Source organism: Galeopterus variegatus, unplaced genomic scaffold, assembly GCF_000696425.1.
Source record: "Galeopterus variegatus unplaced genomic scaffold, G_variegatus-3.0.2 Scaffold3125, whole genome shotgun sequence".
Taxonomy (NCBI): Eukaryota; Metazoa; Chordata; class Mammalia; order Dermoptera; family Cynocephalidae; genus Galeopterus; species Galeopterus variegatus.
Genome location: NW_007729236.1, coordinates 75,254 through 86,592, shown reverse-complemented (window position 1 = coordinate 86,592; position 11,339 = coordinate 75,254). Strand labels below are relative to the sequence as shown.

General features: G+C 38.2%; 1 long non-coding RNA gene and 1 pseudogene across 1 annotated transcript in view; one reads left to right on the top strand and one right to left on the bottom strand.

Moving 5' to 3' along the window:
- LOC103599839 overlaps positions 1-11,222 on the top strand; it is a 38,393-nt gene extending 27,171 nt beyond the window's left edge. Inside the window, exons 5-6 of the long non-coding RNA XR_551328.1 lie at positions 849-899; positions 11,088-11,222. This is a non-coding gene — a long non-coding RNA (uncharacterized LOC103599839). The remainder of the gene's footprint in view (positions 1-848; positions 900-11,087) is intronic.
- LOC103599840 overlaps positions 1-11,339 on the bottom strand; it is an 84,951-nt pseudogene that overhangs the window by 50,464 nt on the left and 23,148 nt on the right.

Genomic DNA, 11,339 nt, shown 5'->3' with positions numbered 1-11,339 from the left:
TTTTTTTTTTTTTTTTTTTTTTTTTTTTTTTTTTTTTTTTTTTTTTTTTTTTTTGTCAGCTTGTGTTATTTCAAACAGTCCATCTTCAAGTTCAGAGGTTCTCTCTTCAACTTCTGCAGGCCTGCTGGTTAAACTCTCCATTGTGTTTTTTATTTCGCTGAATAAATTCTTCAGTTCAGCAAGTTCTGCTACATTTTTTTTCATGGCATTGATTTCCTTGTACATATATTGTGTTCATTTTCACCATTTCTCCCCAATTTTAAAGACAAATAGTTTCAAATGGAACATGTATAATTAATCTGGGCAGAAGAGGCCCTTAGACAAGCCTCATGATTCACCTCAGTGGGTGTCATCTGTTTCGCAGCAGACTTCTGAACCCCTTGCATGTAAGTGGTGAGGATAGCGTTCCCATTGAGTGATACTTGCAATCTCTAGGAATTTTCCTTTGACCCTTTCAGCAATAGGTAAGTGTCTTTCTATGTACTTTGCAATACGAGCATGTGCCTCTATTATGAGAATGTGAAAAACCTCGGAAGGCAGGTTTAGCTCCGAAATTTCTTGCCACTTTACTGCTTCCCTTGATGACAAGAAATTTATTGAATGTTGAATAAATGCTTTATATATTCTTGCTGAATGAAATAATAAATACATATTATAGGAAAGTCCTGTGTCATTAATGAAATTTCACTACATACTACTACTAATAATTAATAATTCTAAGTTCAGTATGTATTTGTTTAAAATACTCAAATCTAAACAAGTTGGGAAATATGATTAGAAAGTGCCTTGACTGAATTACATTCCTGGTGTCAAGAGATTTGCTTAACTTGATCTTTTTCATCATGCAGGTCTCAGCTGATATGTCACTTCTTTGCAGAGGCTTTTCCTAACCACCCAACGTAAGTAGCTACTGTCACTCATTGTTTTTCACTATTTTCATATTTATTTTCTTTTCATCTATTTTATCACTATTTATTTATGATTACCTTCACTAGAATAAAAGATCGATGAAATTAAGACAATTTGTACTGGATAACTCAAGACCTAAAGTTGTGCCTATCACATTGTAGATATTTAATAAGCATCTATAAGATTAAATAATTAATAGGAAAGGGTTTCTGTAATTAAATGTTGGTGAAGATATCTACAATAGGAAGCTAGCTATTATTAGTATATTTAATTTTAAGATACTAATGACAGTAATAATAATGATAATTTTTTGGATGCCTATCCTATACAGGCTTTAATGTAGATCTATGTAAAGGTCTATTTAAAGATCGCTGTTACATCTATAATTATATAATTATCTTATGGCATTATTGTGCACATGTTAGAAATCAGGAATCCAATTTTCAGAGAGCATAATTGACCATTACAAGGGCACACAACCAATAAAATGACATCCATGATTTACATTTTATCCATCTGACTACATTTCTACACTATTTTTACTTGTTAAAGTAAACCATATGGGATATTTTCATTTTCTTCATATATTTTAGTTCAATTTAATTCCTAATCAGTTTCTTGGCAGTGGGTTCTGTTGCCTAATTTCATTGCTTACCTCTTTTCTGGTCAAAGCGCTATATTTGAGTATGGAGAATTTTTTTATACATTTATTTGAGTCAAAAATAGGACCTACTACATAGAAATTAATATAGTCTTTTTATACCAATTTTTTGTTATCATACCAGTAGTATATATTTTCCACATGTGACCTAGCCATGATGGGAATCCATTTAATGAGTTTTTGAATAAAGTCTGTTGATACCAGGAGAAAAAAATACATGATGGAGATTTTATTCCTAAGGAAATTGGCAAACCAGGCAGACATGTGGTTTTTTCAACAGAAGAAAATTTGAACAACCAGTTTGGTGTCCAACTGGGTTGCCCACTTGCTGAAGAACAAAATTGGCCTGAAGCTCCTCATTAGAATCAGACCTATAGGCTCCGTTCAGTGAGCCCACACTGGGGCTGTCAGCGATTTGGGAACAAGAGTCAATCAAGAGATCGCAAAAGAATTCCTGTATGCATATAACAATTTAGAGCACAGTTTTAAATGGTTCTTTGTATTTTTCAAAAATAAAATATTTTTGTTACTATTCACTGACAATCGTCCCTCCAAGTGGGAATCACTTCAGTTCATCACAATTAGACTTATCTTCTCCATGCATTTGAATGGAGTGTGCTAACTGCACTGGGTGGTAATTATCTGCCTGCCAAAAACGTTATTATAGATCATTAACATATATGTGGTTGCTTTATCTGGAACACCAATATTTTTAATGTACTGGAATAAAAGTGTTGCCTTTCTATCTTTTTATACAGTGACAAATGACACCAAACAGCATTTACAGATAATGTAAAACAATGCCGGCCCCAGGATTCCATGAACACATTCACGTTAGAAAAATAACACCTATTGTTGCATGACTCAAGTTATTTTAGAAAGATAAAAAGGCATTTAAAAATTTATTTTATGTCCCTGTGAAATTTTGCATTAAAGTTTTGGTTAACAATGTACAGGAAAATTAATTCCAAAATACCTCAAAGTATTGCTGTTTTATTTCTTCTAGTTTTATTGATTTTTTCCACATTTAACCTTTCGTTTTTATTTTATACTTGAAATATAGTTGATTATACAAATTGATGGGGTACAGAGTTGACTGTCAGGTTGTGTGTGCAATACGTGATTATTCAATCACTATTACAGCGTGCTTGTCATTACGAGTCATAATCATTCTTTGTGCCCATTACCCATTTTCTCCATAACCCCCGTCTCCCCCATCATTCCCACCCCTAGTGACCATAGATCTGTTCTTTCCTTCTGAAAGTTCAACATATTATTGTGGTCCGTCCTTCCTTCCTTCCTTCCTTCCTTCCTTCCTTCCTTCCTTCCTTCCTTCCTTCCTTCCATCCTTCCTTTTTTATTTCTTTCCTCCCACTTATGAGTGAGGACATGTGGTATTTCTCTTTCTGTGCCTGGCTTATTTCACTTAACATAATTTTCTCCGAGCTCATCCATGTTGCTGCAAATGTCAGAATTTCATTCTTTTTTATGGCAGAGTAGTGTTCCATTGTGTATATATTCCACAGTTTCCTTATCCAGCCATCCGTCAATGGACATTTAGGTTGGTTCATGTCTTGACTATTGTAATAGAGCTATGATGAACATGGGAGTGTGGGTTTCACTTGAACGTGATGATTTCCATTCCTTTGGGTATATACCCAGTAGTGGGATTGCTGGATCATATGGTAGTTCCGTCTCTAGTTGCCTGAGAAACCGCCATACTCTTTTCCATAATGGTTCCACTAAATTGCAGTCCTATCAACAATGTAAAGAGTTCCCTTCTCTCTGCATCCTCACCAGCATTTGTTATTCTCTTTCTTTTTGATAAGAGCCAGTCTAACTGGGGTGAGGCGATATCTCAATGTGGTTTTTTTCTTTTGCATTTCCCTGAGGCTGAGTGATGTTGAGCACTTTTTCTTGTAGTGTTGGCCATTTGTATGTCTTTCTTTGAGAAATATCTATTCAGGTCCTTTGCCCATTTTTTTAATCAGATATTTTGTGTTTTTACTGTTAGGTTGCTTGAGTTTCTTGTATATTCTGGATATTAATCCCTTGTCAGTTGTATGGTTTGCAATTTTTTTCTCCCATTCTGTAAGTTGTTATTTCACTCTGCTGATTCTTTCCTTTGAGGTGGAGAAGCTTTCTATTTCAATATAATCCCAATTGTCTATTTTTTTGTTGTTGCCCGTGCTTTTAGGGTCTTATTTATAAAGTCTTTGCCAAGTCCTACACCTTGAAGCATTTACCTATGTTTTCTTCTAGGAGTTTTATAGTTTTAGGTCATATACCTAAGTCTTTAATCCATTTTGAGTTGATTTTGATATGTGGCAAGATGTGCATGTCTGGTTTCACTCTTCTACACATGGATATCCAGATTTTACAGCACCATTCATTGTGGAGGCTGTCCTTGCCCCAGTGTATGTTCTTGCTGCCTTTGTCAGTTGATTTCTGGGTTCTCTATTCTATTCCATTGATCCATGTGTCTGTTTTTATGGCAGTACCATGCTGTTTTTGTTACTATGCTTTTGTAGTATAGTTTGAAGTCAGATAGTGTAATGCCTGTAGTTTTATTTATTTATTTACTTTTTCTCAAATTGCTTTGGATATTCGAGGTCTTTTATTATTCCATATGAATTTTAGGCTTTTTTTTTATTTCTGTGAAGAATGTCATTGGTATTTTGATGGTGATTGCACTGCATCTGCAGATCACTTTGGGTAGTATGGACACTTTCACATCATTAATTCTTCTAATCCATGAACATAGAATGTCTTTCCACCTCTTTAATGGGGGTCGGGTCAGCCCTAATATTGTCTATAGATGCTTAAGTGGGAGCATTGCTCCTGTCCACAATTTCTTCCCTGTGTAAACACAACCAATTCTTGGTTCATGTCTCCCCTGGAAGATTATTTCTATTTGTTGATCATGATCCTCTTCATTTAACTTACAACTAAATCATAAGAAAGAGTAGTGAACTGGTTTAATATTCTTGCTAGAGTTACAAACAAGTCTGTATATATTAAATGCAAGTTGTCTAACCTGTTTGCAGAAAGTTTTAAGAGATGAGCTATGTCTTTCTACACTGCATGTAAGTAGTCAGCATGTTCCCGGGTGAGACAGAAGGAATGAGGTGTAAAAACAAATGCTAGAGAAGGGGTGGAAAAACCACTGAGCTGCTTTGCTAGCTTGCCTTTATAGCAACTCCAGGATAATATTTAAAACAAAATAGAGGGATAAGCCTTACATGTCAAGGAGTGCCCATACAGTTGTTGGGATCTTATAGAAAAACAACATCTTGCTCCTTTCTATTGGCTCTGTAGTCAATTAACATATGTAGAAATTCACATAATCTCTCTGTGCCTTAGTGTCCTCATTAGTAAAATGGAGTTAATGATAATATTACTCATAGGACTGAAGCAAATGGTTAATGGCATCTGTGGTCAGCACCCAAGGATGTGTTCACTTGGCGAACTCGCATACGAATAAACAACCAAGAAATGTCAAGGATTGCAAACAATCCTTGAGAACATTTGAAGTTGTGAGAACACTTTCTTGGGATGTTCCATGAGGCGCATTACAGGTAACCAAGTGCTTGAGAAGGGAGGTAAGAGCCTTCTGCTCTTGAGAAAAGCATACCAGAATTTATGCGTTAATGCTTATCTCACATGCACAAGCTCGCTAAATGTAATAAAAGCTGTAACAGCAGCTGGGTCAGGGCTACTCACCTGAGAGAGCAGTGGCCCCCGCTCTTCACCTGTATCTCATCTGCTGTGTCTTCCTTCGTGTCTCCGATCATTTTAATCAACATAGGACTGCTGTCAGGATTTAAAGAGTTAATGAATAACCAGAGAAGGAAACACAAAGCTCAGGTTTACCTCCCCCACCCACCCAAAAATAATAATAATTAAATAAGTAAAGATTTACTAGGTGGATAGATGGACAGGTGGATGGACTTGGAAGTCTGAGCAAATGCTTTTTAGAAACTGGAGTATAAGCAGGTATGCAGGGCACCTTCCCTGTGTCCCGGGCATTTTATTCTAATATGTAATATCCACTAGAGCAGAGTTTTCAACTGAAAAATATAATCCATTGAAGACACACAATTTGGTTTTGTGGGTGAGAAGGAACATTTTTATAGTGGATTAGAAGACAGTTATACTAATTACTTGATTGTTAACAAATTAAGAGAAAAAAGACTTGATTTTATTTTAGTTATTTATTGCTTTAGAATAGATTGTAAAAAATGCATGTGGGTTGTACAACCACAATACCTTTAACCAAACATTGAAAAAAATTAAGCCAATGTTTAATATCATCAACTGCTTTGCCCACATTCAAATTTCCCCCATTGAGCCCACAATGTGTCAGGTTGTCCCACCAGGATTTAATAAAGAAGCAGAATTTCACACGCTGTCATGTGAGTAGAGACCAGTATGGACCACCAGGTCCTTCGTGCAGGCTGCAGGATTCACTCCCAGAAAATGAACAAAACTTCCTCCTTTGGTTTATAAGGGACTGGAGCTGAGGCCTGTGGAAATGTGGTCTCTTCCTTCAGTGACGTCACCAGCAGGCCAGGAGAAAAGAGCTTTCGTATTTCTTCTGCGCATGTGCTGCTTCACCCATTCTCACCATCTTCTGCTGGGGCACTTCAGACCCTGCAGCTCTCTGACACTGCTCTGGAGGCTGTGGGGTTGGGTTCTGTGTCTCTGAAGGTAAATATGAGAATGAAAGGGGAGACCCGTGGTCCTCAGGGGATGAGTGGGTTGTGTGTCCCACCACTTGAAGTAGAAACCTTGGTGGATTTGTTTGGGCCAGACCTGATGTGCCATTGTGAGCTGAGGGTCCAGGCCAGGCCAGGTGGGCAACACTAGCACTGGGGTCTGCAGATCTGGGTCTGTCAAAGGGGTCGCTCAAGCTGTGCTTTCAGTGATTGCTTTATCAGAAGAAGGTGCGCTGCCAGGACACCAGGTACTTTTGTCTAGTTGTATAAAAGCTGGTTCCTGAAGCTGAGCAAATGAACAGGGGAAGATTTTTTCAGAGCATGCATGTGGGAGGTCTGTAGTGTGAGTTCACATTACAGCTCTGACTCTGAAGCATGTGGGCAAAGTTATTAGCCCAAATAACATTCAGTTTACCCATCTGTAGGTTGTTGAGCATATTAGCAATACTAGAGACATGTCCCTGGATTCCCAGAGAAATAATTGTGGTTTGTTTAGACCAAGAGTTACTATGTTCCTATGTGCAGTTGTATTTGTGGGATTTCTTAGTGCCTATTCAGGAAGTGGAATATCTGTTCCAGTCTGATACTGTGCAGCCTGCCTAGCATTCCTGGTTTGAGTTTACAGAAGATCACACAGGACCTAGTTTCCCAGGACAGTGACTTCTAGGAGAGAAATTTGGGTGATAGATGATGGTCTGGTTTTCTTTGGAGTAAAGGAGGTTTACAAAGTTTGAAGGAAGGCACCTTATGAATACTCATTTCACATGAAAGAACACTCCTAAGGCCTGGGCCCTCTCACTAACACTTCAGAGCAGAGGCAAAAGAGCCCCAGAAAGGGCAAGACGCTGGCTTTCCATGTCCCAAGCAATTATTGATCCTACTGCTTACAGTGAACAAGAGTTGAGTGGTACTACATTTTCTGGAAATTATCAATGACTTGGTGATATTGCAAGGGTTGAACCATTTCCTGAAGGGAGAGGTGAGTCTGACTGATAATGATAGACAAGGGCCAAGAAAATGTTACTTATTGGAGGGGTCGTGAAGATGTGGAGTGGAGCACATTGAGACCCTGTCACAACTGAGACAACCTCTGCCATGCTCTCTAAACACACTTCTATTTTTATTTATTTAGTTTTAACTTTCAGACATCTAGTTCTACAATTTCCCCTCAATGATTGGTTTTAGAGCTTGAGATCTCTTAAACCTAGTCTATCACCCAATTTGGCATCTAGAGATATGCTTGTGATCCATCAGCCTGAGGTCTTTCTGCTTTTAATTAGTGTTAACAGTTTTGCCACAACTCAAAACAAATGTTTCTTTTTGCCATCACTTTTGTGACAGTGAAGTCAGCTTGAGATCATTTTTGTTACTTAGAAGTCAACATACATATATTGCCTTAAAGTGCCTTAAACATCCATATCTATTTTTAATCCCAGCACTTTCTGGAGGTTGTTTGAATATAAAGAGTTGATAAGTGTTTTTCCCTAATGTCAGTTATCTGTTCCTAAAAATCATAAATTGTGCACGAAAATAATAATCCTATTTTCCATTTTTTGAGATGGGAAAATCAGACTGTGCCAGGTTTCTGCTCAAAACCCAGAAAAAGTAAATAAAACACAGCACAGTGCTCCCAGATAAGTGTCAGAATTATGTTATGATGTAAAAAAAGTTAAGATATGTTCTTTTAATCTTCAGGAAATGGCTTTTGTTTTTTGCACATAGCTTCAACCACATTGAAGTTTATTCAGTTGATTATTGTGTGTGTGTGTGTGTGGTTTTCAAAACTTCTGCATGTGGTTATAAATTTCTACTTAGTGTATTCGACATGTAATTGAAAAGGGTCTCTCGCACTCTTCAAATGGGTAAGGATGTTGACTCTCACATGCTTAGATATATCAGTCTTTCTTGTGTAAGAAATCAACAAAAATGTATTGGCTTAAAAAGAATCATTCAATTTAATCATCTTTCTATGGATCAGAATTGGGCTGAGTTCAGTTGGGACCTTCCTCTGCTGGTGTTGTCTGGATTACAGATGAGGTTGTAGTCACCTTGTGGCTTGACTGTGGATGGTTGGTTCGAGATGGCTTTGCTACATGTCCTGTGTGTGCTGACTCTAGGCTAGATGTTCTTTCTCCAACAGAATAGCCCCAGGCTTCATCCAAATATGAACGCTTCTAAGAATGCAGGCCCTAGTGGCAGGTACTTCTTAAATGTATGTTTTCATCACATTTACTGATGTCCTCTTGGCCAAAGCAAGTCCACTGGCAAAGCCCATGTAGTCAGAGGGGATTACATGAGGGTGTGGATAACTGAAGGTTTGTCAATTGGAATCATTACTGAAACAGTATACCACAAGAAATGTAATTATGTAGTTTTACTTTATAAATTTGGGTGAAAAGTGTTGCATTGCAACATGCATATGTTCCAGAATATTTACATATATAAAAGCTAGAAGCGGCATAATGGAAACACTCATTTGGATTCCTGTATTGAAACACTGTGTTAATAGAAAAATAGATCATATAGCCTCAATTTTCTAATTGGTTGCCTTTTATCTATTTTTTGGTTTTTTGGACCAATTTCTCTGGCTGGATATTTTAGTACTCTTATGAATAAAAGTAGGGAGGGTGAACATCTTGATCTTGTTTCTGATCTTCCAGGAAAAGATTTTAACTTTTCACCATTTCGAATGGTTTTAGTTTGGGGTTGCCATATGCGGCATGTAACGTGTTAAGGTACTTTTCTTCCGTTAGGTTAGAAAAAAGTACAGTAGAGAATAATAATCTCCAAATATGTTGAGTTTATTCATGAATATAAAATTGGATTGAAATCTGGAATGCACAGCACAACAAGCCATGAAGGCATTCTGTGAGGGAAGGGTGAGAGAAGCTTTTATTGGCACTGCCGTGAGCCATCCTGTTATAGGGAACGGCATGGGAGCCTGAGTGACACCCCTTGCTCTGCAGGCTGCAAGCGGGTCCCATGTGTGTGGCACGGCTCCATGGAAGTTCTTGTTTGTTCACCTTTGGTTGCTTCACAAGGCTTCCCAGAATTAAACAGCCTAGCCTTTTGGCTTAGTATGGCTTTGGGAAATTCCATGGAGTTTCTCAAAGGACATGTTAAAATACATCAAAATTAACTGGTTTATTTAAAAAGGCATTGTCAGTTCTAAAGGTGTTCTTGATGCATGTTCCTGGTATGGGTTGGGTCCATTTAATTTTGTTATTAACCTTCCTTGTTAGTGATGTGTGCAGGAACCCATTGTGGCTGTGGTCATGCTCTTGTACGTGTGGAATGAAGTTATTATGTTGGACTTCAAGCCACATCCCCCATGGAGCCAGTGGGTCTGGGTGCAGTGATGTTTATAAATAATTGATCATCAACCAGCTACAGATTTCTTGGTTTCTCCCACTCCCACAGTTTCACTTGATTTACCAAGAACATGTTGTTTCTTTAGTAATAATAAGAATGACATAGTGTGTTTTTGTTAGTCTGAGTAGGATCATTTAACTTTTCACTTTGTCCCCTGTGCTGTTCCCGAAGTCTATTGGCAGGGAAATTAAAGGTATAAACATTGTGATTTTGATTATAAGTTAAAATGATCAATATAGAGTATAAGCAATATTAAATTGCTAACCATAACTAATGAATGTCATTAAAATCAAGTATAGTAAGTACAAGTAAGATTTGAAAAGGGTTAAATTGTAAGTTAAGAAGGTTAAGAATTATACTTTAAACTAAAAGTCTGGTGCTCTTTAAAGCCAAGCCTGCTGCTGTTGTATAGCTTCCTGGCCACGAGCCACAGGGTTTGGGGTGAACTATTGATGCATGAGTAGATGTTTTTGTCACAGCGTTAGTGCCTTGGAACGTTTTGACCTTTCTTTTTCAATAGAATCAAAATGAGAAATGTTTTGATTAAAAGATGAATCATTATGTAAAAGATTAAGTACAAACATATAAATAAAGCAAGATTGTTGTGGTTGTCATCCACGCTTGCACTACAGATCTGTGGTCTGTCTCTTTCTTTCCTCGCTGATGCCACACCACCTATTCAGGTCCAATGAATCCTGTGGAGCTGGTCTCCGGCAATTGGCACTAAGGGAAAGTTTACCTAAGCAGCTTGGAAACAGAGCTCATTGGTTTTGGAGGCTCAAGTCACATTTGTCAACAGTTCATTGGTTGAGATGCTGTTACTGGGCAGTTTCTTTCCAGAGCATCTAATCTGAATTAGTGCAATGGCAAACAATGTTTAATGATCAACTTTGTTCCAGAAATGTGTTTGTACAAAGCTGGAGATGCATGGAAGATGTGAAGGGATTTCTGATGGGTTTTTAGAAGGTCCTTGGAAAAATTCCTACCTCAAACAAGCAAGCATGAGCCTCCCTCTTTTGTTGTTGGGAGCCTGCAGCCCCACACCCCTCCTTGTATGGCCGTGCCTGCGTGACAACCTGCTTGCATCAGATGGCCATGCTTACATGATAGCTGCCTCATAATCTGTTTGTGCCAGGAACTCTGTGTTCCCGGCTGTGCAAGTTTACTCAAGAGTGACCTTTCATCTTCTTCCGAGTCTCTGCTCTGTTGTAAAGACCTTGGGCTATGCTTTGTTTGGAGTATCCTCTCTCTGTTTCTTCTCAAGATCTTATCGCATCCCTGCATTCCTGACTTCTTACAGCATGCCTGTTTTTTATTTCCTATATAAGCTGTAACTTTTAAACCAATAAATGAGACTTGATCAGAATACTGTCTTGTCTCCATTTCTCGCATCTCTTGCCCCATCCAATTCCCACTCCCCCCTCCAGGGTCTGTGTTGAATATCCTGTGGGTCAGGACATTTTTGGTGCCCAAACGTGGGGCACTGGATACGGGGGACACCGTGAGGAAGACAGCACATCAGAGGGTCGACCACTGAAAATGAAAGAGTAAAACCTTCGTCTGCTGCGGGAACCTGCCGCGTCAGGATAAGGTGAGTAAGCATGCCTGGTAATGGGACAAGAATTAAGAATTAAGAATTAAGAATCAAGAATTAAGAATTAAGAATTAAGTTGTCATGA